Genomic DNA, 24,829 nt, shown 5'->3' on the forward strand with positions numbered 1-24,829 from the left:
CTTAGTAAACATTCAATAAATCATGATGGAATGCCTTAGAATTGTGGTGCAAAATCACTTCAACAGATCCCTATGACCTAGAGCCAATAAGTAGTAATGAGGAGCAGTATTATGAGTATCCTTGATAACAAAGTTTCCTTTTTGAAGCTAAGGCCTTGTATTTGCACAAGTCTCGTTGGACTAAAGTTTTCAGATTCCAAATAAGTCTTTAGTACCTAATGGAAATGAAGTAGGACCAACTAACTCCAAGGGGAAATGTAGAAAAAGTTGGTCACGGTCAGCTGGGGAAATCTTTTGGAGATTACGGGGACCTAATCCGTCTCTACTCCCTACCAGCTTGAACTTGATGCAAAACAGACACAAGAAGTTGATAGTCAGATGAAATTAAAAAGAAAATTAAGACAAAAAAGAAAAGCTAAACAAAGTCAGCTTTGTTAATGGGCAAACGCTCAATGACCAATAGGGATGTCTAAGAAGAATCGAGCGGAAACTATAGGTTGGGTTCAAGTCGAGGTGATGTCTCTTAATCTCCCTTCCCACGTGGGGGACAGGTTGGTGCTGCTGGGCAGACTCTGTCAAGATGCGGGGTGCAGACTCCCTTCTGCCAGGTCGGCCACAGCAAGAAGAGTGTGAGAGCTTGGGTGCTGGACCACACTGTGACTTTCACGAGCCTTAGGTATATTATGTAAGCCCCTTCCTCCAAAAGAAACAAAAATAAAAAATTATATTTTTTGACAGTGTTGGTATAAAGATTAATATATTTATAGTATCTGTTAAAACATTGCTTGTGATGTGTTCATTTTTTCTCCTGATTTTAAAAGCAGTTAAAACATTTTTGTGGGTCCCTGCAAGTATTTTGAGCCAGAGGACCATGCCAAATGTACCTAATGAATAAGTCAGCCCTGCCTGGCCAGATTGGCCCTGGCTCTGAGAGGCAGGCCTTGGACCTGAACCCTGGTGTATGACTTTCACGATGGCAGGAAAGAGAAGAATGTCTATGGTCTCTCATACCGTCTTCCAGGAGGCAGGCAGTGAAGGCACAGGGGTAGCCAAAGCAACCCCTCCGACTGGTGAGTGAGGCCCAGTGCAAGCTCTGCAGTCTACCCAGGTCCGCCAGGGCAGGACAGAGGCTCTGTTCCCCTCCACCTCTGTCGGCTTCAGCCTCCCCCCTCCTTCCTTCCTCCCGTGCTGCTCTCTATGTTCCTCCTCTCCCCACATACAAGTCGAGCAGAGAAGCAGCAAAAGCAGCCCAACCTGCGCTGATAAGGAGGGTTTCCTTAGCAGGGGAGATGGGAATGGAAGGATTTAGAGGAAGTTTCTCCTGGGGTCCTTCAAAAGCAAGTCCTGGCTGGAGGATGGAAAGTGAAATGGAAGAGGAATCAGATCTGTGAAGGCAGTTTAATCTGTTCTAAACATTTTACTAAGTGTTTTACATTCTTTATCACGTTTAATTCTAAAAACAACACTGCCTGGAGGCATCGCCATTGTCACTCCTACAGAGGAAGGAAAGGGGTTGTTGAGTGGCCGAGTCTAGATTTGAGGTGAGGCTTTTCTAGCTCTCATGCCTATATGTAGGATTTTCCTCTGTCCAGATTTAGTTGCCAGTTCAATTCAGGAAAATTTATAATGGAGGTAGAGTGCAAGGAGGAGACGTTAAAAAAAAATTCCCATGCATAAGAGATTTTTCTTTGCGGATTGACTCTTTTTTTTTTTTTTGGTTTGATCATCTTTAACATTTATTTATTTATTTGGTTGCGCCAGGTCTTAGTTGTGGCAGGCGGGCTCCTCAGCTGAGGCAGGTGGGATCCTCAGTTGCGGCACATGGGCTCCTCAGTTGTGGCATGCGAACTCTTAGTTGCTGCATGCATGTGGGATCTAGTTCCTTGAGCAGGGATCGAACCCACCAGGGAAGTCCCGCAGGGAACTGCGCCACCAGGGAAGTCCCACAGATGGACTCTTAGAAGGTTTAACTGTCGTTCTGTATCTCTCTGAAGGCTCATTTTACCCACAATCCACTACCAGCATCTTTATGACATGCCACTGATAGCTAGTAGAAATTCAGAATCACCTGTCAGTCTGGTGATTATCATAACTTTTGCTGCACTAAATAGTGGATTAAGGAAAAGCCCTGGTTTTCAACCGCTGGACCACGATCCTCTTTAAATTATATGTTTTTTATTTAAACACCTTTGCTTCAAAAATCTGCTCTGATACTTAACATAGCTTTATAGTAACAAACACTTCAACATATTGCCTGGCTTTGTGAATTCAATTAGGGACTTCTGAGTGCATCAATGCCTTTCTCAAACAACAACAAAAACAAAAACACCTGACAGGCCCTCTGTTCTCCAAAATTCTATTTGTCTGTTTTTAAGACCCCAGAAAACCAAGGGCTAGACAGGCTCCCCTGAATACCATGATTAATTGGCTACTAAGCACAGAGTTAGTGCATGTAATTTGGTCAGTTTTTTTATTATTTGGTTTTCTTTGTAAGTGGCTTTACTCCTTTTAAAGAATTTCTTCCAAGCTCTTTTTCTTCCTTTTAAAAACATAAGTTCAATGACTTGTCCTTGTGTAAGGTGGGAGTTGCAGATGCCCTCTTTTGATTATAAAACACAATATACTTATTCTATTTTAGGGACCAAAGCACTCATAAGAGCTTTGTAAGTTTTTTTTATTTTTCTTAAAAATAGGACACTTCATGACGTGTAGGTACTTGTAAACGTAGATCTCAATAGGAAAGAACTTTAAAATTAACCTATGAAATAGTCCCAGGATATGAAAAATAGCATACAATAGAGAGAGGACTGTCCCAACATTATACGAGTGTGCTCTCTTTATTCTGACCTTCGGTAACCATCAGGTGAGCTGCTGCTTCTCAGCAGGAACTCCCTGCCCAGGTCAGGCAGAGCTCGTTAGCCGTTCCACAAGCCAGAGTGGATCCCCTGCCTCCCGAGATGTTCTGCCTCCCTCTTTCCCCAACATCCGTGGGATGCTTTTAGCTTCTCAGCCCAATTCAGTTATATAGATATTTCTGCAAGTATGGTTAATAGATGCTTGATATCACTTTGGCTTAAAAGATTTTCTTTAGCATGAGTAATTGGTAGATCTAGCCTCTAAAATAGGTTATATATAATAAAAGAAATTTGTATGTTTGATTTTAATCCCATTTCTGGAAACTCCTAAAACTCTTGGAATTTCCTAAGTATAAGCAATGGGAGCATCTTTTGTTATACTATTTGGTCTTTTGTCTTCAGTTCCTGAAATTACTTCAGAGCATAAAGGTGAGAGGAGTATCTTATTATACCTAACAAGCCCCTTTCAACCACACCTGGGTTCATGTTGACTCAGTGACTTTTGGAGATCCTCTAGGCATGAGGACTAGTTCCTGGGGGGGAAACAACCAGGAGTAGAGGGTTACAACTTAACCCCACCTGTCGACCTTTAGGGAGGGGAGGGGAGTTGGAGGTTCAATCAATCAAACAATGGCCAATGATTGAATCAATTATGCCTATGTAATGAAGCCTCCCTAAAACCCCAGAAAGATGGGGTTTGGAGAGCTTCCTGGTTGGTGATTACATAGAGGTGCTGGGAGAGCAAAGTGCTCAGAGAGGGCATGGAAGCTCTGTGTCTTTTCCAACACACCTTGCCCTGTGCATCTCTCCATCTGGCTGTTCCTGAGTTATAATCTTTTATAATAATGAATACGTGATATGAATACAACTAGATACTCATCTGAATCTACAAATATTCTCAATTACTGCTTAAATCTAACTTTGGTTTTCATCTATTGACAAGCCCTAACTTGTCTGAGCATTCTTGGGACTGCAGGCCAGGTTGGACCAAAGCTGATTGACCAAGCCTCCACGGCCAGATATTCCATTAAAACTGAAGTCATAGTTTTAAGGTTTTGAAAACGTTACTAGTAGATCGAATATTGGCTAGTACTATTCACCCTGTTTAAAGTCATTAGCTCAATGTATTATGGTTTGACTTTTTGACAGTCTTGACTTCTCCCATTCACCCCGTACAATACATGGTAGAACCTCTCTTAATTAAAATGAACTAAAGTTGTGTCTTGAGAATTTCATAAATTCACACTTAATAATCCATTTAATTTCTCTGAATCTCAGAGTGTAAGTCAATATCAAATTTGTATTTTTCCATGGTGACACCAGTGTCTGAAAACTTACATTAGCTCAAAGGATGAGTCATCAGCCCTTCCAAGTGGTTGCTTAGCGACATCTGATCAGCAGAAAGTCGGGAAAGCATACTGGATTTGTACCCCTGCTCACTTGATTGAGTACACTTGCTTCCTCTCCGTGCCACCCTCCTCAGCTCAACCTCTGTCAGTCAGGCCTCCTGGCTCACGTGAAAAGAAGGATGTGTTTTTCAAGGTTTTGAGTCTGGGAAATCATTTGGTCCCATTGTGCTAGTGGATCACCTTCTTTAAACAATCCCTTCAAGCTCCCCATTTTTTTGTTTGTTTGTTTGTTCCTCTTGTTTTTTGCAAAGAGTGCCTAATCAGCTAATCATTATTGTAGATTTCCTGAAAGTGTTTTATGTTTTGAATGTAGGTGAACATTTATGGAGAAATTGTGATTTGAAAATCAGGCAAACCTGAAAGACCTGAGAGAAACCACCTGTGCTCCCTGAATTCCAATTTGAAAATGTTGACAACAAGAAAAGAGAATCATTTTCCTGCAGCAAATGAAGGGTTGAATTTTCCCAAAGACAACAAGTTTTATAAAAAGCAGACCTTGTGAAAAATGCTGGGAGATGTAGGCACTTCTAAGATGTCTCTTGATTTCCGTTTAGGCCTAATCTTTTTGTTTCATTTAGCCCAGGTATGTGGGTTTGAATTATTTTGGTGACTAAATTAATAGCTATTTAAACACTTTAAAATGATTATCTTCAGAGATTATTTACTCTAACTTAGCCCATTTATATTATTGTAACTCGTTATTTCGTTGTGTTCTTTTAGTTTTGTTTTGTTTTTTGGACTAGGGATTTTTTTTTTTTTTAATCAAAGAAACAATAAAAGGCTTGGGCCTCTTTAGAAAAGAACAGCATGAATGAGGGCTCCCTTCGTTAGGTTGTATGTGATGGTGTGAGTTTAAATGTTAGATTCTCTATCAACCTCCAGGTTTGAGAACATGTTTCCTCTCTGGGCATCATGGTAGGATGGAACCCCATCTGTGATCTCCTCTACCCAGAGAGAATTGAAGTGTAGCTAACAAGAATCAAACTAATGAAAAACAGGAGTTTGGTGTTGCCGGAATATGTAGAAAAAGATGGAGTCTTAAAAAAAAATATTTCTCCCGCCAAGACAGTATTGAGGAAACTCGTTATTTTCCGTCTGCCTATTTCTTATTCTCAGTGTGAAGTGAAAGCAAAGTTTTAAAACTTTTCTCCACTGCAAAGAAAATATATTTCAGAAAATCCCTATCTAGAAAATAAAGCAATTAAGAATTATCTGGCTGTGAGGATCTGGCCCCAGCTTGACTTCAAGCAACAGCTTCGTTGCTTTAAATCAAGATGTGCATGAGAATTAGGCTGCTCTGATCAGCCAGCGCGCTGAGTGACTTGACGTTTTAATAAATAAATAAGTATTCAAACCGTCATAAAGTATCCTTTGAAATTATAAACATGGGAAACTTTATGAGATGCAAGTGGGTGTTAAATGGTCCAGCAAAGCAAGGCCTGAGCAGTTGGTAGGCTTTGAAATTGGGAGATTTAAAATTGGGAAAATTGGGGGAAGTTTTTGGGAAAATTAAATCTACCAAAAGACCATCTTTATTTATTTCAAAGGCTTATGTCTCTTAAAATTTCTAAATTTAGCCCCCTAGTTTGGAAATACAAAGAGATTTGAACTTATTTTTTTCAATTGACTCATGATTAACATACAATACTATATTTGTTTCAGGTATAAAACATAGTGATTCAATATTTTACACATTATGAGATAATTTCCTTTGTCCCCCCACCTGCACCCCCCTGGCATCCACCAGTTTGTTCTCTGTATCTATGAGTCTATTTCTGTTGTGTTTTGTTTGTTTGCTTGTTCTGTGAATTTCATTTTTATACAACCAGCATGCGTAGGCTACCGTTTAATATTATGGTAACTTAAAAAAACTCATTTAAGCGAAAACAACTATTTAGAAAGTTTAACTTTTACTTTAAAAAGATATGTAGGACTTCCCTGGTGGTGCAGTGGTTGAGAATCCGCCTGCCGATGCAGGGGACACGGGTTCGATCCCTGGTCCAGGAAGATCCCACATGCTGTGGAGCAACTAAGCCCGTGCGCCACAACTACTGAGCCCGTGTGCCTAGAGCCTGTGTTCCTCAACAAGAGAAGCCACCGCAATGAGAAGCCTGCGCACTGTAACGAAGAGTAGCCCCCAATTGCCGCAACTAGAGAAACCTCGCTCGCAGCAACAGACCCAACGCAGCCAAAAAAAAAAAAGATATGTAAAAGTTATTCTGTGTATGTTAATGTGTGATACCCAGGAAATTACTAATTGGTAGTTCAATTTAATTAATTAGATGTTTACTCAGTGGCTATATGTGCCTAGTCCAGGTTATGCACTATTAGAAAAATTAACATTGTGTGTTGTCTTATCTATGCTTCCTGTGAAGCAAGATATTGGAAATAATTTGATGTGGAAACACTTTTCTCAAAGCACTAGATAGACAGCATGTAGTAAAGTCCCATATTGATTTTGATCAAGTACTAAAGTGTGGCAGAGACTAAGCAGTAGGGATAGTGGGGACCTGAGAGGTTTGTGTTATAAGAAAAGATAAAGGTCGACAGTATAGATAACTTAAGAATATTTGGTAGATTAATTGTTAGAATTTTGGTTGGTAAAGATAGTTAAAGAAGAGTTAGCCAGATCATGGCAGAGAAGAAGCACCAGTGAATTCATGAGTTATTTCCCTGATTACCATTTTTCAAAGCATACATGTATCATGCATCTGCCACTAGTCAGGTTAGTGGATCAGTTAATATCTCTTAAAGACTTGTAAATAGTAGACTATTCCCTTCTCAATATGTATATTATCCTAGTGGTTGGCTTACGTAATAAGCAGCTGCTTTTTCTCACCAAGGGCTGTTAGCACGTGTAGCTGGTATTTCTGTACAGTAGCTCTCTCTGTACTTTTGACAGGCTTAGCTTCATAATTTGCGTGGTCCAGTGCAAAATGAAAATGGGGTCCTTCTGTTCAAAAATTAAGAATTTCAAGATGGTTACAACAAAGCACGAAACCTAAGTACGGGGCCCTTCTAAGTAAGTGGTCCTGCACAACCATACAAGACACACACTCATGAAGCTAGTCCTGCTGATGGGGAAAGCCAAATCAGTGTAAATGAACTATGATTAAGGCAAAACCTCTACATCAAGGCACAATCAACTAGTGTGCTGCTCATAGATGAGCAACCAGTTAATGGTCATATATATATACACATATATATATATGTAAATACATATTTACAACATAAGTATAAATTTGTATAATATTTAACATTATATTTTAACAAACATACATATATAAATATATATATATATATGATTAAAATATGTAAAATAGAATTCTGAAAACCTCTGATGTGATAGCCTTGGGTGAATAAACTAGAAAAAGGTCACTTGTCACTATCCATAAATCATGTTATGCATCAGGTGAGATATCATTCAACAAATATTCTCTGAGTCTCTATTCCGTGCCAGGTACTTTTTTGCGGTGTGAGGATACAACAGAGAACAAAATAAACAGAGTCCCTGCTCTCAGAGAGCTTTCATACTATTGAATTTTGGAAATTTTGACTGATTTGCTCAGTCTTTACTTTGTAGTTTTGCTTTCATGTTGAAACCCCTGGCTTTCCTGCCTCTATTCAGACCGGAAGCAAAAGTATCAAAACTTGGTTATTCTTGTCACTGTTTAGAACTGAGTAGAACCAGGACTCTCTGGAAAAGAATGTGCTGAAAGTTTGTCTTTGAGAAGTTTCCAAGCTGAAGACACTCCTAGAAGCACTTCCCCCGAGGCCAAAAGTCTCATTTACTATCAGCGATTCACAGGGAAAGAAGGCAGCCCACTTATCTTTGGTAAGAGGACAGCTCTGATGATACTGAGTGACACAGGATTGCCCTGAAAGTCCACAGCGTCCATCTTACAAAAATCAACAACCCTTGCTTTTCCCCCTTCCAAAGAATTTACTGGTCTGGTTTGGCCTTTATGTGCCACATTCCATTCCAGAAGCCCAGCTAAAATGTTCTCAAGGTCTGACCAGAGATTCCTCCTCCCTTCCCCGGGCTGGTACAACTTGACCGCTGCTTGACATCAAGGTCAACTAGAGACTGGGAACAGTTATGTAACTGCATTATAAATTGAATTAGAGCTGTACGTGAGCCCAGACCAAGTAACCAGGGCAGCTCCAGGCAAGAGCAGCAACGTGTCCCCAGGAGACAACATTGGAGGAATCGCTTTACGAGGAAAGGAAATAATGTATCACAGGCAAAAAATAATCTCTCCCCAGTCCCTCCCAAGTCTGGGCAGGCTGCTGCCCTGTCAAGTGAGGAACAAGAAAGAGGCATTGAGTGCGGAGAGAGCTGGTAGCAGTGTGGCAGTGGGTACTGAAGAAGCACCATGCATAACACACACACACAGAATGAGAAAAAGAAATCCGTTTTAATATCAGAACAGACGCCACCCATACAAGAGAACTAAGAAGGCTTACTCATGGGGAGGGGAAAAGCTTCTGGCAGTCATCTGTGCTCTGGAGGATGGGCAGGAGAGCTTACTGCAGCACAGTCCCCCTGCCACCAGGGACCAGTTGTTCTAGAGAGAATATGTGCACACAGGTCTTAAAGGCTGGGGCTGAAAACTCTTTTGATGCCTCTGATGACCCAGGACCTTCTACCCCAAAGTAAGATGTCGTGCTAGAGAGAGGGGAAAATAGTAGCTGGGTTTTTTGTTTTTTTGTTTTTCACAGGCAAATGAATACAGGGGTAACTTTTGAAATGATAAAAGGTGCTGGGACCACATATTATGACCTTGGTCTATGCTAGCATAACCATCTTCAGAAACAAATGAGGAGAGGCAGAATAATGTAAAGCTGAAAGCTTGGACTGTGTAGTCCACTGATGGGACCTAACCGTACTTCCATCTCTTACTAAGTGCTTGACATGTGGCCAGGTTCTTAAATCCCTTCTAAGCTCCAGCTTAGATAATTATAGTACCTACCTCAAAGGGCTTTTGTGAGATTCAATGGCGTCAAATGCAATAGTGTTTGAAAATTAGTCACACGGAGACTTGAAAATACTAACAAAAATAGCTAATAATTATTGAATGTTTTAAGTGGCTTATATGTATTAATCCATTTAATTCTCACAGTAATCCCATGAAAGACACAGAGAGGTTTAGTAAATTGCTCAAGTTTGCACATCTAGTAAGTGCCAGAGCCAGAATTTGAACGCAGGCAGTAGCATTCCCATTCATGTTCTAACCTAGGATGTGTTAATGAAGGGATTGGGGCTCATGAAGTTATATATGTATAATAAGTAGTAGGTTTTTATACGGTGCCTCAGAGGTGTTTATTGCCCATGTATATTTTCCACTAGAGTCAGTGTTCTGTAGACGTTCCCTCTGAACGTGTGCCAAGGTGGCCGTGCTTTCACATGTGAGTGAGCAGAGGATGTGGCTCTTTTGCTGTATCCATGGAATAGGGCAAAATGACTATCAACGTATAGGAATTTAGGAGGCCATATGGCACAGTTGTTAAGTGCATGAACTCTGCTGTCAGATTGCCCAGGTTTTCTTCCCAATACCAGCAATTATTAGCTCTGTGCCTTGGACAAGTCACTACACGTGCCCAGCCTCAATTTTCCTTACTACAGAAAGGGATAGCGTACTAGTACTTACTTCCTGGGCTTGTAGTTAAGATTAGATCAGTTCGTACATGTAAGAGGACTTAGCACAATACTTGGCAAATCTTAAGTGTTCCGTCAATGTTGACTGTTATTGTTGATTTTTCTGCCATTCACCCTGCCAGGCCCAGGGATACAGCAGTGACAGGTCAGGCCGCTGCTCTGACGGTTTTTCCATGAAACAAAAAAACAAGTAAATAAACAACAAAAACGTAGATTGTGAAAAGTGTTATGGAGGGCAATATACTACAGACTAACTGAGAAAATGGCTCTCTGAGGTGGTGACAGTTAAGCTGAGGCTTGAGGAATCAGTGGTGAGCAGGGGACAGAGTACCCAGAAGAGGAAAAGTAAGTGCAAAGTCCCTGAAGCAAGAAGGAACTCACCACATCCAAGAAACAAAACGAAAGCTGTGGTGGTTTGAGAACAGTAACGGGCATTGGCCAGGCTGGAGCCAGGGCTCACCTAGTTCTGGTGAGTAGAGGAAGGCAACGTCCCATCTCCCTCAATTCTGTTTTCATCCATTGATTGACATTGGGCCTGAGGAACATCCTGGAACTGAAACCTGTTTGCCTATTGGGATTCAGTCACCAAATGTGTCAGCTTATTGAAGTGGCCCCAGCAAAGGAAGAAAATCTGTAAAAAGTGGACCCAAACCAGTAGCGAGCCAGAGCATTGTAGGAGACTGACGGTTCCAGGTTAAATATGATAAAGGACCCCATAAGTCATCTTGACCCAGGTACCCTTGTGTTGTGTTTGCTCCCCTGGAAGAAAGGTGTGAGTGTCCACTGAAAGAAATGCAGCATTAAGTACAACTGTGGCTATTGGGACTCAAATATCCTTATTGGGGACCCCTCCCTAGCACCGTGCTAGGCTTAAAACTGAAGTGCTCCCTTGTCACTTTGTGAGAGCAGTGGCAAGATCTCCAGCCCTAAGGCACAGCCGTCATCCAGTTTCTCCACCATGGACACCATGAATGGGAACCATGGATTTGCAGCTCTGTGAAAGTGGCCATCACAGTGTGAATACAGTTTTGAGAACAAGTTTTAACTTCAGAGACTCCAAAGCACTGGTTTGGCTGGCCAGCATTGGCAAGAGATAGCAAAGTCTGATTCGGGGGCACGTGCACATCCCCATGAATTCCTGGAAATATTTAGACTGGCCTTCTCACACTTCAGCAGGTGGGAGTTTAGAACCACCATACACATTTGTACAGTAACATTAAAAAAGTGGTCACATTTCATACAATTTTAAATATATCTGTATATTCATATTTGAACGGAGAATCATTAGATAGGTGAAACCTATCGGGCCATCTCATTTCCCTTTGAAAACAAGTGATTTTCTAATCTCACCTTCAATTTGTTTCCTTATTGGACTTCCTAGAAAGCGATAATGAGAGAAGAAAAGCTGATGTTTAGAAAGTAGACCAGAAGCATGAGAGCCAAGGTCTCAATCTCTCATCTGAGTTAGATGGAGATGGCCAGAGGGGGTACCACTTTGCTTCTGATAGAAGCCATCCCAACACTCCACTCAACTCCTACACTTGGTTTGTGGCACCACATCTAAGATGAGCTTAACATACCTGACATGGCATGGAGACACGTTTTATTGCTCTTTCTTCAAAACTTGCTTCTCTGGCATCATTTACCAGGTACCCCTGGTCCCTAGACTTCAAGGGCTGTGCTTTCCCCCCATAGACCAGTACATGATTATTAGATTACCTTATTTGATTTTTGAGAGTTGAGACTATTTAAACGATCTTGATCAAGTAATGTTTGCTTGATACGCTTTACACTGTACTTACAAACCCCTTTCATTTCTTTTTTGACCTTCTCGAATACTAGATGAGAAGGGAAGACAAGCAAGTATTATCCCTATTCAATGGATGAATAAAATTTACCTTCAAAAGGTTAAGGGACATGTTCAAAATCTTGCTACTAGGAAAAGGCAGAACCAGAACTTGGATCTAGATTTTCTGCTCAAACTTCTCTATTTTTTGCATAGAGTTAAGACACTTTTCATCTACTCAATGCAAACGACCACCATCATTCCCCTAGAAACTGCCCGAGTTTCTCATGGCAAATGCCACTCAAAGATACTTACATTTTATTCTCAACCTCTCATCTTCCTCCTCCTTTCCAAAATAGAATACCTTGCTGACCACTAGACATGACATAATGCAGAAAGCTCAGAGCTGGAGATTTGGAGATTAGGAGATTCAGCCTTTTCTACAGGGCCTTCACAAATGCCACAAATAAAGTACAGAAGGTGTTATTTTTCCGAGAGGAACTTACAGTCTAATCTTCTCATCGTTTGGGGGCCTAATGAAGCAAACTCCCTCTGTAGTTGTCTGAAATGCTGGCCCATGACAGGCTCTGCAGGGGTAAACAGCGTCCAGCAAGCCACACCACTCTCAGAGTATGTTTTCTCATCTGTGAATCATCAGGTCTTAAACTGAACTGATGCAATGCATTTGCAATCATTTCTTACATTACTGCTCCCCTTTGCCCCTGGTTTGGTCTTTTTCCCAGTCTGTAGTCCCTTCCTGGCTCCAGACAGACAACTCCAGGAAACTCCAGGTACCCCTTCCCCCATCAATGCCCTGTCTAGGCCCTACAGATTTCAACCCTGAAGCAAAGTAGGAAAAGCCATGGAGACATGTTAAATGTGGCACTGCCACCTGAGGCGTTTTCTTTCTTTAAATTTTCAACAGGGCTTGAATGCACAGTTAGAGCTTAATTGAACAATAACTTTTCTCTCTCTGTAGGGTCCTGCCAGTGCTTTGAGCAACAAGAAGGCAGTTCAAGTTTGTGTGGTGAATTTAGGGGTAAGTGGGAGAAGGGGAAGAAAGGCCGAGTCTCATAAGGTGTGATTTAATTTTAAAAATGCTTAGGCTGCTTTTTATAAGAATATCCATTTAACTGGATTTCTTTCTTGCTGACAAAAGAGGCAATTGCTGTATATAAAATAAATCTGATTAAAACTCCTTCTCTGTTCCTGTCAAGGTGAAGGATACAGACCCCAGGAACAACACACATTTGGGTTCCTAGTGTGTGCAAATGATTGTTTATGGGACGTTGGATGCCAAGACCCACAGAAAGCTCTTGTGCTGCCCTGTAAAAGTAGAGAGAACAGAAAGCTTTTCCTGAGGCACAAAAAGTTTATTTTCTTTCTTATTCTCTTTCACAGTGGTAGCTATTACTTTGTAATTTTCTTGGCATTTTGTTGGCAGCCAAAAATGACAGAAATAATATCCCTTGCTTACACTGTTTAGTTCCGATTCATTTTGTTTAGCTCAAGTTGCCTCGTATGGTAAAGACAGCAGCTGCTAGACCTTGTGCAGAGGTCTAAACCAGAGCAAGTTCTTTGAGCAAGTCCTTAAACAGAAAGGCAGAGCAAGTTCAAACCCTTCCCTTTCCTTTATCCTAGCAGGGTTTTTAGAAGGCAGAGAATAGCAAGAAATGAATACAGCTTTAGTAATTATCATCGAAGTCTTTTCTCCTCAGTGTCCAACTGAGTAAACAACCTCTATCAAGCCAGTGAAGCAACATTTCGTACAATCGTATCTGCGCGATGCTATTTGGACAGCGGGTCATCATGAGTCATGGACACAGGTCAGGGTATGGGGCCTGAGATAACGAAGTGTCTGAGGATGGATGCAGTCTCCCAGATCTGGGGCAGGTGTGAGGAGTCGCCAGGAGCCAGGGACCATTAAGTCGATGGCTTCATTAAAACATGGAGTCAGAAACCCAGGCAGGGACACAGAGGTCTGGGCATGTGCCCAGTCATCAAGAGAAGTGGTGGCCTTTAAACCAGGAGGCACAAATGCCAACAGACAAGACTGCTGAATCTGGGGACCCGGGGTAGCCAACAGATAGAAGCCAGCAAATGCAACATGAGAGAGGCTTAGCTTCTATGTAAGAGGCCACTTCTCTGCAGCCAGAGGACGTTCATATGCTGCTTCTGTTAAACAAAGAAGCATTAGCCTTGTGCAGCTTGCCTAGAGCCTTCAGATGCAGACAAGCAAATGGGATCACTGATGTGGGTTATAGTATTGGGTGGAGAAATGCCTTCCTGAAAATGGAAAGCACCAATTCGTGCTCTCTTTATTTAATGAACTTAGTAACTAAATTATGGAGAAATCTAAATACTAAAATATCGTGGCTTGCTTTGAATGCGGCCCTTTTTTCAGGTGAGAAAGCTGAGACCAGATAAATGCACCGACTTACCCAAGGAGGCTGAGTCAGGAACAGAATATACGGCTTGGAATCCACTGATTACTCCATTATTTGGCACTACTTAAGGCTTGAGTCGCTAGGTTGATTCTGTGAACCCAGAATCCTTTGGGATCTGTGTCTGAAGAAGGGTTCTCCTCTGGTCGGAAGGTTTTCAGTTTACCTCTGCAGGGTTTATTTTTCACTTGGTGGGAAGCCAGGGTGGGAGATCCCCATCACCAACGCCCTCCTTCCTAGATCCAAGCACACTCTAGGACGTTCCTAGGCCTAGCAGGAAGGCTGGCGTAGAGATCCTACGAGCTGTGCTCAAGACAGTTTGAGCTCCAGATGTCATGGGTGCTCCACTATTAGAGAAAGTGGTAGACAGTGTCCTAGGCACAGCATGTGCCGTCTGGACAACTGATAGGAATAACAGATAAATTTTCGTAGTTGTGAAAGTGATTATGATCTTTCAAGATAGTTGTATGCAGCTAAAGAGATCTAGAGGTAGTTTGTGGGTGATACTGAGTGATAAAATAATATGAATAGTGATGTTGATGAGGAGGAGGGTTATGAGAGTAGTAGTTTGTTTTTTTTTTTTTAAAGCTATTATTATTTTTTTTTTTTAAAGAAATTCACGTTCTTTTATTTATTTATTTATGACTGTGTTGAGTCTTCGTTTCTGTGCGAGGGCTTTCTCTAGTTGCGGCAAGTGGGGACCACTCTTCATCGCAGTGCGCGGGCCTCTCACCATCGCGGCCTCTCTTGTTGCAGAGCACAGGCTCCAGACGCGCAGGCTCAGTAATTGTGGCTCACGGGCCCAGTTGCTCCGTGGCATGTGGGATCTTCCCAGACCAGGGTTCGAACCCGTGTCCCCTGCATTGGCAGGCAGATTCTCAACCACTGCGCCACCAGGGAAGCCCGAGAGTAGTAGTTTTGATTAGAAGAAGGAGGAGACATGCAGTGTCTAATTTATACATAATGGGTTAAAGAAGCTAAAATTTAGTTTTGGCCTAGGAGTGGATGACTCTGTGAGGGCAGGGACCAGGTCCATCTTTTTCTTCACTTCATGCTCGGTGTCTTGCTCTGTACCTGGCCCTGCAGGGCTGTGCTGTTATTAACATTATAGGATTGAATGCACTGATGGCCTTGACCCATGACCATGCTGGGGAGGATGTGCGATTGAATTTTGTCCCACTGGGTGACAAAGTCTGGAGCACAGCCTTGAGATAAGCTGTGGTTTGGCACTCGTCCATTCCAACCTCATTTATTTTTTTGAGGCAGGCAGCTTTTGCCTCATTGGTTTTCACTGCTCATCAAGTTCCATTAGCCTACTCATTAGTGACGGCTTCATTCCCTCCCCACATATTCTGTCTCCTGAGTGACACTTCTTTGTGTCATTAGCACTGACCACGATTGCTGGGTATCAGTGGAACATGGCATTACCAGCAGGGCCTGCTGGCTGCAAATAACGCCCTCCTCTGTCACACTGATACCCACAGGAAACAGCAGTTTCAATGACAAAGGAGTAAGAGCATCGGGTTGTAACACTGACATTAAGAGTTCTAGTTTCTCTCTCTCTCTCTCTCTCTCTCTCACACACACACACACACACACACACACACACACACCCTTTTTCCCTGGAATGGCACTTCTGCATTACCTCAGGTACTTCCAACTCACTTGCCTAAATATGAACACATCATCCTAACCCCAAACCTTTTCTTGCTCCTGAATCCATTTTTCCACTAGAACCACTCCTGACCCATCAGCCGAACTAGAGGCACAGACTCATCTTTGACTCTTTGCTTTGCTCTTGCCCACATCTGATCAGGCACCAAGGTCTACCCACAGTTCCAGGGAAGCAGCTCGTGGACCCTCCGCTTCTCTCCCTTGCCACTGCCGTCGTTGTCGTATAGCCTCTGTCGTCTTTCACCTGGACTTAACTCCAACTGCTTTTCTGGCCTCCAGATATTTTCATCCTTCCAACCCCTCTTCTCCAGGGAACAGGGAGGGTGCAGAGCATCTGTGGGAAGGTTAAGGGAAGACAGACTCCTGGCATGGAAGAGAGAATACTAACAGCAAACAATTTTTGAGAACATTTATTGAGCACTTTCTGTGTGTCAGGCACTGATTTATTAATATTTACATGACCTTATTTAATCCTCACAAAAACCTAAACGTAGGTAGTATAATTATCTTTAGTTTACGGGTAGGAGAAATTGTACGTGATGTACAGATCCCATCACTAGGAAGTGGCAGAACTGGGACTGGAAACCAGACTCATCTGACTCCAAAGTCCACACCATTTGCAGGACAGCATCCTACCTTTCTAGTCGCTCTAGACCAGAGGTTCAGAATCACCTGGAGGGCTTGTTAAAACACTGATTGCTGAGCCCCACCCCCAGAGTTTCGGAATTCCTACGTCTGGGGTGAGGTTGCAAATTTGAGAATTTGCATTTCTAACAGGATCCCAGGTGGTGCTGATGCTTCTGATGCGGACCGGCTTGGAGTCACCGCTCCAGGCGGCGTTCGTTTGGCGCACTTTCTCCTTAGCCACAGCGCTCACGGTTCAAAACTCAGATGTCAGACTGGTTTCATATCCTGGAATTGTGCCTGTGTCTGTGCGCCACCGGATTTAGCCTCCCTAAGCCTCCATCACCTCTTTTATAAAATGGGGATTTTTGAGGACTGCAAATCATGTATATATAAAGCTCGGAGCTCTGCACCTGGCCCAGAGAAAAACTCAGTAAGTACTAGCTGTTTACAAGTATCTTAAGTGAGCCCTTTTAGTCTATTTCTGCCTTTTTGCTCTTTCTCTCTCACTGTCTTAGACACTTTGTACTTGATGTTCCTTAGATTTGAAATGTTGTTTTCCAGGTCTTTGCATGGCTCACTCCTCACCATTTGGGTTTCACCTGAAATGGACCACCTCAGAGGCTTGGAGCCTAGATGAGGGCGCCTCCAAGCACATGAGCATTGTTTGTTTGGTGGTAGATTTTTAAGTAGTGATCTAATTTCTAGAATGATTACAGAACTGTTCAGGCTTTCTATTTTTTCTACAATCAGTTTTAAGTTTTGGCTTTTAAGATAGTGATCCACCTTTCCTAAGTTTTCAAATGTATTGGCATAAACAAATTCATTGTACGATGTTAATATATTTTTAATCTTCACCCCTCAGTGTTGTACCCCTTTCACTTCTAATATTTCTTGCACCCACCTTCTTTCCTTTTTTGTTGATCATTCTTGCTGAGTTTTGTCTGTTTAATTAGTCCTTAAAAAAAAGAAACTTTCTGGTATTATCTTTGTTTGCCATTTATTTCTATGGTTTATTTCATGTATTCCTTCTCGCCTTCATTGGATGCTTAGATCTTTATCAGTGCTTTTCCATTTCTTCTGTAAGCATTTAAAGCTGTAAATGTCTCTTGAATTTCACATATCTCACTCTCATGGTGGTTGGCTTCCAACACATCTTTCAATATCTTTGAGCTACTTGAGCAGCTTAAATCTGTTGGAATTCAGAAGGACCTCAGTTCACACTGAGCAGAGGGTTTTCTTTGGCTTTGGCCAGGTGCCCAGGGCACTCACCATCCTGTGTTAATTTCTCCATTTAGGGTTTTCCAGATCACGCAGGTGGTACAAATTTAAACCTCAAACCCACGCAAGGGCAGGGCTATGGTGATGAATTCTCAGGAGAGACCATTTTTTGCTTCCTCCCGGATTGAAAACCAAGGCAGAAGTTCTCTCCTCATCCCCTTCGGAAGGTAGGTGGAATTTTTTTTTTTTTTTTTTTTTTAAGATTTTGTCCAAGTTTTAGAGATTTATGTTTTGATCTACATTTAGTTAATTCTTTTATTTACTTATTTATTTATTTATTTTTGGCTGTGCTGGGTCTTCGTTTCTGTGCGAGGGCTTTCTCCAGTTGCGGCAAGTGGGGACCACTCTTCATCGCGGTGCGCGGGCCTCTCGCTATCGCGGCCTCTCTTGTTGTGGAGCACAGGCTCCAGACGCGCGGGCTCAGTAGTTGTGGCTCACGGGCCTAGTTGCTCCGCGGCATGTGGGATCTTCCCAGACCAGGGCTCGAACCCGTGTCTCTTGCATTGGCAGGCAGATTCTCAACCACTGCGCCACCAGGGAAGCCCAGGTGGGATGTTTTTTATCCCACCCTTTCACTGAGTGGGTCGCCCTTCAGAGGCCTTGAATTTGCTGACTTCTCAGTTCTCATGCTCCGCTGTCTCCTCTAACCCCGAAGCCATGAAAACGCCATATCGGTAGATGGCCTCGGAGATTCAGTGCTAGGTGTTATTTTAAATAATCGCTTACTTTTATATTTGGTCTCTAGGGAGTTTCCTTACTTTCTTGCTAGCTTGGCTATATGTTCCAAAAGAAAAAAAATTTTCTTTCCAAACTGTGTTATGTGTTGGGTTATAAAAATATTCTTTCCAAACTGTGTTATGTGTTGGGTTATAAAAAAAAAAAAAAAAAAAAAAAAGGCTGTTTTCATAGTCAACCATATTACCAGAAATTAAAGTAACCCTAGTCAGTCTTCAGCATATGATTCTTTTATCTTCTCTATAGTACTCATCAGTACCGGAATTTATTTTATGTATCTATGTGTTTATTTTCTGTGCCTCATCTCCTAGTTAAATGGGAGTAATTTGATGCCCGGGAGTCGGCTTTGTCCACTGGTGTGTGGTCAGTACGAACAGTTGCTGGAGGTGTCAGGGTGGCCAAGTGGTCCAAGGTGCCAGACACAGGCTCTGCTTCTTTGTATAGAACAGTCACTGGCATTGAGTGAGACAATCAAAATTTGTTGATGGACTGACCTACAAATAAATTATGTATTAAAGAATATATAAATATGTATGTTAAGTATTCACACAGTAGACTGTATCCTATGCAAACTTTTCAAATAATTATATTCAGTCATTAATATGAAAAATAATATCATGAGATATTAAGGTAGAAAAGTAGATTTTAAAATAGCATGTGTAATATGACCCCCATTGTAAAATATATGTGAGCTTGTGTGTGTTCATTATATGCGTGTTTGCTTAAAACTATCTGGACGGATATACGATAAAAGTTAACTGTTTATTGCTAGTTAGTAGGATTTTACAAAATTTTTCTTTTATACTAATGTTTTATACTGAGCACAAATTTTTATAATCAGACGAGTGGAAAGAAACATCTTTTAAAATTCTGGGGTATTTGTTTCCTAAGGTTCAAGGTGCATATTACAGGTAAAGCTTCATTTTGTCTTTCTTCCTAAGGACTCAGCTTTATATTTGTTTCTACTTTTCTTGAAAGCAAAAATAGGCCATTTTCAGGCTCAGTATGTTTTCTTTAACAACATTAGTATCTCTTAACTTTTTCTACACACAAGGTTTGAGTAAGGTTATGCTGGAAGTCAGCTCAAGTCTGTTCTAGATTTGATACTTTATCAACTTTGTCTTGTTCCTTGTTTTGTGGGAATAAAGGACACCATATGTCCCACTCTGACCTGGTGCGAGGAAAAGGACATCATAGGGCCTTTTTCTCCTCCACCGCGGCAGTTTTTGTCAGCATACCTCTTGACTCTATTGTATTCTTAAGCTGGGTATCGCCTATCTTTGAAGAATAGCCAGAAATACTATAATTAATCCCTTTCCATTTCAACTGCTTACAGTTTACATCAATGATAAAGTTGGGAGCTGGGGACACAGAGTGTGTAAGAATCAGCTTCTGCCCTTCAAGCCCATAGACATGTTTAAAAAATACAGTAACAACATGGTGTCATAAGTGTTATGTGTGAAAGACTTTCAGAATTCAGAGAAGGTGCTTGATGGAAAAATGATGATGAGGAAATAATCTCCCTACTGTTTGTTTTTCAGCCTTTTCCACCACTCTTAGCATTTTTGCTCTAGCCACATTCTATTTCTTATATTTTTCCACAAACATCAGGCCATGTGTTATGTTCTTATTTATACTTGTACTCTCTACCAGGAATCTCCTTTTCCATTTTCCAGGCAAATTCCTACTTAACCTTTAGAGTTTGGATCAGGCATCAACTCCTTCAGGCAACTCTTCCTAACAGCCCCTCTCCAGGCAGGCAGGTTCTATGCATTTACTCATTCACTCAGCAAGCATTTATTGAGCACCTAGGATGCACTAGTCTCTGTGCCAGATCTAGAAAGGCAGTGATGAAAAGAAAAGTTGCATCCTGTGCTGGGAGTTCTTACATCCTAATGAGGGAGACAGGCGATGAACAAAAACAAACAAGCCAACAAATAAAAGAGAGACAGTCTGTTATCATTGGTATGAAGAAAATAAGCCTGGGGTTCTGAGAGAACTGCTGACTTGGAGATAGAGGAGGGTGTGGTCATGCACAGATCAGGAAAGAGTGTTCTGGGGGAGGGAGCAACGTGCACAAAGCCCTCTACTTGCTCTTGCAGCTCCCAGTATTACTCTGTAGTTTTGCCTTTATCTGTTGTATTGTAACTATCAGCTTGTAGGTCTCTCCTCCCAAGCTGGACCCTGCCTTTCCTGGGGAGAATGCATTGTTCCTCTTGGAGTCTCTGCTGCTGGGAGCCTCTCACATCATCACGCTCAGTACATGCTTGAATGGCCAGGTGAATAAATGGATGGGTGAAGGGAGAGGCAAAGAAGGAGGGCAGAGCCATTTGAGTGGCTTCACAGATGAAGTGACACTTAAATTGTTTCTGGAGAGAGGAAAAGGATTTTTTTCTTTCAGAATGGGTAGGCAAGGCACCCCAGGCAGAGGCAAAAGAATTTACAAAGGTAGAGAATTTAAATACATATTGAGTTTAGGGAACAACAAATCCTTGCCTAGTGAAGAGGAAGTGTTAGAGGAGGGAAAGTTAAAGATAGACAAGAAGGCTGGCCCCATCAAGAATGACCTTGTGTCATTTTATGGCAGATAATGCTGGACTGCCCAGATACTGAAAAACTATTACATATGTTACTTTGATGATTGTGTAAGTTAAGGTAACCTTACCTGCTAAATCTCCAACATCTTAGTAGCTTTTGAGATTTGAAGTTTTTTCCTCTGGCTGATAAATGAAGGTATTTAGCAGATAGTCTCTCAAGATGTGAGGCAGGGACCCAGCCGCCTTCCACCTTGCAGCTCCTTCAGTTCCGCAGTTCAGAGTCCTTTGCTTCCATCCAGCCAACTGGGAAAGGGAGAGAGGGGAAGAGAGGAGGTGTGATAGGGCCTGTCCTGAAATGAACAGATCTGTGTCAATTCGGCCCACATTCTGTAGGCAAGAATTCGTTCCCAAGGTCACACTTAGCTGCAAGGAAACCTGGAGTATATAGTCTAGCTATGTGCCCAGGAGAAAGAGGATGTGGGTTTGATGAATACTTCGCCAGTCCTTACCACATTTGTCAAATGCAAGACGTGGTTATCCTGGACCCTCATGTAAGAAGTAACGTCAGTCTCTGGGCATGTGGGCGGCTCTCTAGCAGTGATTCCAAGTGACTAATGCCTCGACTTTCTCCTCCCCAGACTACTGCCTAAGGATAGTTAGGCCACTTTCAAGAAATCAGCCCCTGTTTAACATATATTTCCTTGAAGAGAAATCAAATTCTTAATTTGATATTGTGACTCCTACATTCTGGTTTGTTTTTTTTGTTTTGTTTTGTTTTATGACCACACTATGGTTCCATTAATACCAACGAGGAGCTGGAGGAATGAACTCTGAAATATTGACAATCACTGTAGCAATGCCAATAACCCTGAAGTGTAGGAGCTTCTTTCTAACATGTTTTCCCACATCAACAGAAATAAATATATAAATAAGTTTTTCATCAAATAATTCTGGGAGACATATTTATTCTGGGTTATTAATTTTTAATTATTTTTAATTTAAACTCTTTATATTTAAGAAGAACTGTAACTTCTGTTTGTAATCAGAGGGTCAATAGAAGAGAGAACAAGTGAAAAACAGAATACTAGATGGTGGTAATGTTCCCTGGACTCACGATTTCTCTGTTGGAAACCAAATTTTTGCTACATGGTAATTTTGATCATCTGATGTTAAGGTGCATACCCATTTGTGTAATGGAAATTCCTAGCAAGGTAGAGAATACTTCCTTTGTGCCATGTTCACCCAACACCTCCACACCCACACTGCCCCCCACCGCTACCATTCCTTCTGCTATAATCTCGTCTTCTAGCTTCACCAGCAAATGAAAGCAATTAAATAGATGAGGGGAAAGAATAAATAAGAAAATCAATTTTGTTGTTAGCTTGTGGCTGTTGTGTCTCAAGTATACCTTCAACCCTCTTGTGAATATTCATCTCTGACTGTAAACTGTTTCTGGGCAGAACTGTTATTCTTACCTGTGCTGTGGGTGCTGAGTGTGGTTCTTGACTGGAACCCAGTGACAGAAGAAGTCAGGAAAATGGCAAGCAGAAAAGGAAATATTGAAAGGCAAAAGGATGTCCAGTATGCTTAAATTGGCATTGAAATCTAGACCTTAGAAAGGTAAATCTCTAAGAAAATTAACGAGTTCTCAAAGTTAGGATATTTTGTCTTTGAAATTGGAACTCCTTCTCCAGCATTATATATATAGTTTATATAATAATGTTGTCATTCTGGAACTCTGTAAGAAGACTGGCTTTAATCAGGAGTGTTTGGGAGTGGACTTCATAAGACCAGTTTATATTGAACTTGAAATGTCTCTAGGAATTCAAGAGAGTATTTCACGTAGGCAGATGGATATATGAGCTGAGGTATCTAGCCTGGAGATACAAATTGGTGCTTTGTTTGCAAATGGGGATAACTGAAGTTATTAGCTTAGATGATATCTGAGAAGAAGAAAGCATTGAAGAATAGAAGGGAGCCGAGTACACAACCTAAAGAAATTCCAACATTTAATGGCAGGTTAGTAGAGCATAAGCCTGCAAAGGAGACAGAGAAGAAGCATCCCATTAGTAAGAGAAAAGCCATGAGAATATTAGATCCAGAAGTCAAAGTAAGAAAATGTATAAAGGAGCATGTTGTCAGAAGTTCAGAAGCTGCTGAAAGGTCAGATAAGAAATAAAAAAATATTCCTTGGCTCTAGAAACAAGTAGTCACTGGTAACCAGAGCAAAAGATGGAAAATACATACATATAGGGCCAGAATTCATACTGGAGCAGATTAGAGAGTAAATGAGAGGTGAGAAAATGGAGCTAATGAAACTAGATGCCTTTTTCCAGTGCTTTGGCTTTGAAAGGGGATGAGAAAGATAGGGAAGTGATGACCAGAGATGAGGAGTCCAGTAAGAGAGCTTGTTTGGTTTGGTTTGGTTTGTTTGCAAGGTGAGAGACTCTAGCTGGTGTCTGAAAACTTATTCAGTATTTGGAGAGGAGATTACTGGGGGTACTTTCAGTAGAATGCTAGGCTGCACTTTTTACAATTTACAGTTCCGCAGTGGCAGAATATGGAGGTTTTTACCCAGTAGAGATGCAACTAATTTCTATCTGGAGTGAACGGCCTATCAGTTTGAAGCAGGTTTAAGGACCTTTTGGACGCTAATCAGTATTGCATCCAACCCAGACAGCCTATCCTAATATTTCTTTGTTAAACTGACAATGAGGTAATATTTCAAGTGCTCTTTGGACTGGTTTTAACATCTTACTGGCTCCTCTTTAATTGAGGAGTTAAATAGAATGCTTGTCATGTGTTTGTTTTCCATGTGCCTGAGAATCGTGATTTTTACCTTTTTGAAAATTACACTTTAACAGTGGTCAAGCCAATTGAAAGAGGAAAATTGAGAAAGCACATCAAGCACCTTGGAAGGAATATATTCAGAATAATATAGGCAGCAGAGCCATGTAAAGGAGAGGCACCAGCAGGGCTGAGACAATCTTAGGAGATATATGAACTTCTCAAACACAAAACCATACTATTTGGGCTTTTAAGTTTGAAGCATACCAAATTTGCATTATGAATTCATTCAAGGGAGGCTGGTCGATACTTATAGTAACCGAATAAAGTAGAAAATATAGAGACTTTCACCCAGAAGGGAAAGCTGAGTGAAGTAAGGGGCCTTCAGGTACATTTGTGAATGGGAATCCACGTGCAGTTGATTCACTAAACTAATAGTGTCTTTAAATTCCCAAATCAATAGCTCATTTCTGGGCAGAGTTCAGCAGCTTCATCGGAACATGTCGCTAATTTTGGAGCCTCACCACGTACTAATGGCTGCTCACCCAGCACTAATGTAGGCCGTGTTCCACGCAGCCCAGGAATGAAGTGGCCATTATGGAGACAGATCGGCTGTGGTTAAAGGCAGCAACACACCATACCCGAAGCTCCCAAAATAAACTTGCTTACATAATAGGCCAAACTCCCCATCACTCCCTCAGGTTCTCTTGGCAGAACAAGCTGATTCCCACCAAGAGGAAGTATTCCATTATTCAAGATAACTCCGCTCATGAGAATTTTTGTCACGCCTACATTAACTCTCTTAATGAACTTCCCTCGGAAAGGTCTTTTTTGACCCATTTCACTACACAGAATTGGTAGTTGTGGGAATCAAATTGGTCAGCAAAAACTAAAGGAGATGCGATGGTAATTCGCCGGCTTACCTGTTTTCCCACCAAGGGTCTGCTTACCTTGTGTACAACTCCTCCTAAGAGGTCATTGTAACATTGTTTGTTTGGACAGCGTGTTTTATTCAGAGTTGCCCACCTCTTGTTGTCA

General features: G+C 41.6%; 1 long non-coding RNA gene across 1 annotated transcript; it reads left to right on the top strand.

Annotated features, from left to right (window-relative positions):
* The first annotated feature begins 690 nt into the window (after positions 1 to 690).
* On the top strand, positions 691 to 18,715 carry LOC309619407. The gene is made up of 2 exons (XR_014238934.1): positions 691 to 12,748; positions 16,605 to 18,715. It is a non-coding gene; the product is annotated as an uncharacterized lncRNA (long non-coding RNA).
* Positions 18,716 to 24,829: the final 6,114 nt, after the last annotated feature.

Source organism: Balaenoptera borealis, assembly GCF_965194805.1.
Source record: "Balaenoptera borealis genome assembly, chromosome: 2".
Classification (NCBI taxonomy): Eukaryota; Metazoa; Chordata; class Mammalia; order Artiodactyla; family Balaenopteridae; genus Balaenoptera; species Balaenoptera borealis.